The 3,042-nt window shown below is 46.4% G+C and overlaps 1 protein-coding gene across 1 annotated transcript in view; it reads left to right on the forward strand.

The window, feature by feature from the left end:
• The window catches only part of ME2 (malic enzyme 2), a 22,715-nt gene that overhangs the window by 3,027 nt on the left and 16,646 nt on the right, over positions 1–3,042 (forward strand). The gene's annotated exons all lie outside the window — the stretch shown is intronic.

Here is a 3,042-nt window from a genome sequence, read left to right on the forward strand (position 1 = left end):
CCCCTTCTCTCTTTTTCCCCCTTCTCTCTTTTTCCCCCTTCTCTCTTTTTCCCCCTTCCCTTTTTCCCCCTGGACAGTAGAGTGCAGCCTCAATACTGCATGAATCCAGGTTACCTAGAGAGAGAGAGAGAGACAGAAGTCTGGAAGCTAGAGGGTGACTGACTGGAAAAGTGAAATTGGGATTGCTGTGTCAGGGAAGGAGAAAAGATTGTTGTGATTTGTCAAGATCAGATTATCTCGAGACTTTCCAACGTGCCAGTGGAAATTGCTTCAACCCCTGTAAGCTTTTCCAAATGATGGTTATGCAACAGTATTCAGAAACAAGAACAAAAGGTCATTTCTCGCTGGTTTTCTAGTGATAATATCCTTCCATTTTTTTATGCTTTTTAACCCTGGAGTTCTCTGGTGGACTGAACACAATGCAATGTATTTTTTTTTATTTATTTTTTTTTTTAGTGGGGGAGGAGGGAAGAACAGAGAGCTTCTTGTTAATAACGATTGATTTCTTGAAACTTTTTTGTTGTCTCCGAGAATTTATACTTGTGGGAGGAAAATCCATTCTCCATTAGTTTTGCTCTTGTTGCATCAGTCTGCCATTACTGCTGATGCCTGCTGGAATGGATCTGTAAGCTCGTTAAGGAGATGCTGTTTGATGCTGGATGCAGTATCTGTACAGAAATGCATGAGAAATAAATGATTTATTAAACACAGCGGGTACTTTACTCCTTGTGCTGTTCTTGCCCACAAGCGCCTCACGTGCATATATCTATATATATATATAAAAAAATCTACATACAGGCACAGATAAAGGGTTTTATCTCTTGCTGGCAGCCTGTTGAGATCATCATTTTATGGCTCGTGTTTTATTTGCCCGTGTTTCATTTTTACAGTCCTCTATCAGCTCCACAGAGCACTCGGTCTCCCCTGATACACATGGGCCCTGAAACAAAGCACTGCAGGGTGGCAGCGCTGCTGGCAGGAGCCAGCCCTTCCCCTTGTGCAGATTAATCTGCTCCTGTCCTTTGCCACTGGACTAGGCTTTTCTCTCCTCCTTCTTTTTTACTTTCTCTTGCCCACCCCTTGCCTGCCTTTTTGCAGGTGGACACTCCTCCATCAGCCAGGCTGGGCTCCAGTTTTCGAGCGTTTGTTGTCGGGGTGGCTCAGAAGGGCTCGTGAGCTCTTACCAGTCACTGCTGCAGCCAGACAATTGCAGAATCTACTGTAACTTCTGCTGGCATCCATGTCTGCTTACAGTCTTCCGTGATGTTTGATTTCTGCTCTCTGGCCAGGGATTCAGATTACAGTTAATTGGCTCCAGGACCTTCTGTTCTGCTGGAGATCCCCGCGGTGCCAAGGCAGCACTTTAAGCTCGTTGGGCATTTAGAACGCTGCTAGGACAGCCTCATTGGTTTAGTACTGGCAATTAAATTTTTATTACATCGTGGTGATGCTTCAGATGGGCCAGCATTTCTTCTTCCAGCACAGAACAGGCGATTTATGAGTACACGACCCCTGACTTTGATCGTGTCCGTTCCTCCCGTTATTGAATTCGTTAATCATTGTTCTCCCCGGAACAACAATGCCTCTCAAACTTTTTAGCTCCAGCAGGTGTCTTTAGGTCATTTAACACATTAAACACACACGTCCACGTGTATCTGTATGTGTGCTTGTGCCTGAGCACACCCTCGTGGAAATGCACGATAAATTCTGAAGGAGAGGCTCGCGGGTGGCGAGTTAATCCCAGACTGATCCCGAGGAACTTTCCTAGTGTCTGCCTTCCATACGGGTGGTCATCTTCTCACATGTTGTGTTTTGCTTAGCTTTTAAGTTATTAACAGCTAAATTATTAACAGTTAGATTAATCACAGTTTTGTCTGCATTCATTCCCGGGTTTTTCGGCCCCTTTTTATTTTCATCCACGCCTTACCAAATACTTCCAGAAACTGTGATAGACTTACCTTAGCATAAAGAATCAGTTTCCTTAACAAACTTGTACATGACCTCACTGGCTTCTGGGAAGCGCTCCGGCTGTGTGTTTCCAGTTTGAAATAAAAGACAAATGAACAACAAAAAAAAAAAAACAAACCCTCAACCCCAAAGTCAAAGCTGTTAGGACAGAATAAATGGGATAGGGCAAGAGAATGTGAAGAAAAGATTGTGTGAACTTGAAGATCTGAAAGCATGATGTTCTCTTCCCCTTCCGCTGCCCTTCCTCACCGTGCTGGGTTTTTCGACACGTTTGATTTATTTTAATGCTTTTTTTAGATTCCGGGCTGTGTCAGCCGGGGCGTAGAACACACGAATGCCCGCGTGCCTTCCTGGGGGGAACGGGGATAAACAGGAGGTGGGAGGTGTTAGATGCACGAGGGCGGCTGTCTTTGTGGCTGAGAAATGCAGAAATGCCCGAAACGCTCCCGGCGGCTTCCCGATCAGCCGGGAAGGAAAGGTCCAAGAAGGCAGGGAACCCGACAGAAACACACACACAAACGCACAGAGCCCCAAAGTCCCACCACCCGTGTTGTGTTTGGGGGTGGGAGGGATTGCTGGTTGGAGGTCGCGTGGCCATGCACCTGCAGGGTTTTTTTTTTTTTTTAATCAGCTTCCCCTGAGATCTGCGTGCTCTCTGAGGAGGAATTAAGTGTGGAAAGGCGGAGCTGTTTAATCTGTAACCGGCTTTTGTCGCCTGTCTGGAAGGGCCGCTGGTGGGGTGGCACTGAACCTCGTTTCCCTCGGGGCAGCTGTTCTGCTCAGGGCTCCTGAGCTGCTGGGGTGGAGGGTGGAGGAAGGAAGGGAGCTGTCCTGGTGTTTTTGCCCTAAGGATTAATGCCATTAAGGGAGAACAAGAGCCACTGATGAGATAGAAAAGCAGCGGTTTAGTGGAGCGTCTCTGAGGCACATTGCTAGGAAAATTGGGATTGGAATGGTTTTTTTTTCCAATCCCACTTTTCCCTTTTCCAATCCCACTTTTCCCTTTTCCAGTCCCATTTTTTCCCCCCTCCAATCCCACTTTTTCCACCTAAATTCCCACTTTTCCCTTTTCCA

Source organism: Corapipo altera, unplaced genomic scaffold (genome assembly GCF_003945725.1).
Source record: "Corapipo altera isolate COAL_440 unplaced genomic scaffold, ASM394572v1 61553, whole genome shotgun sequence".
Taxonomy (NCBI): Eukaryota; Metazoa; Chordata; class Aves; order Passeriformes; family Pipridae; genus Corapipo; species Corapipo altera.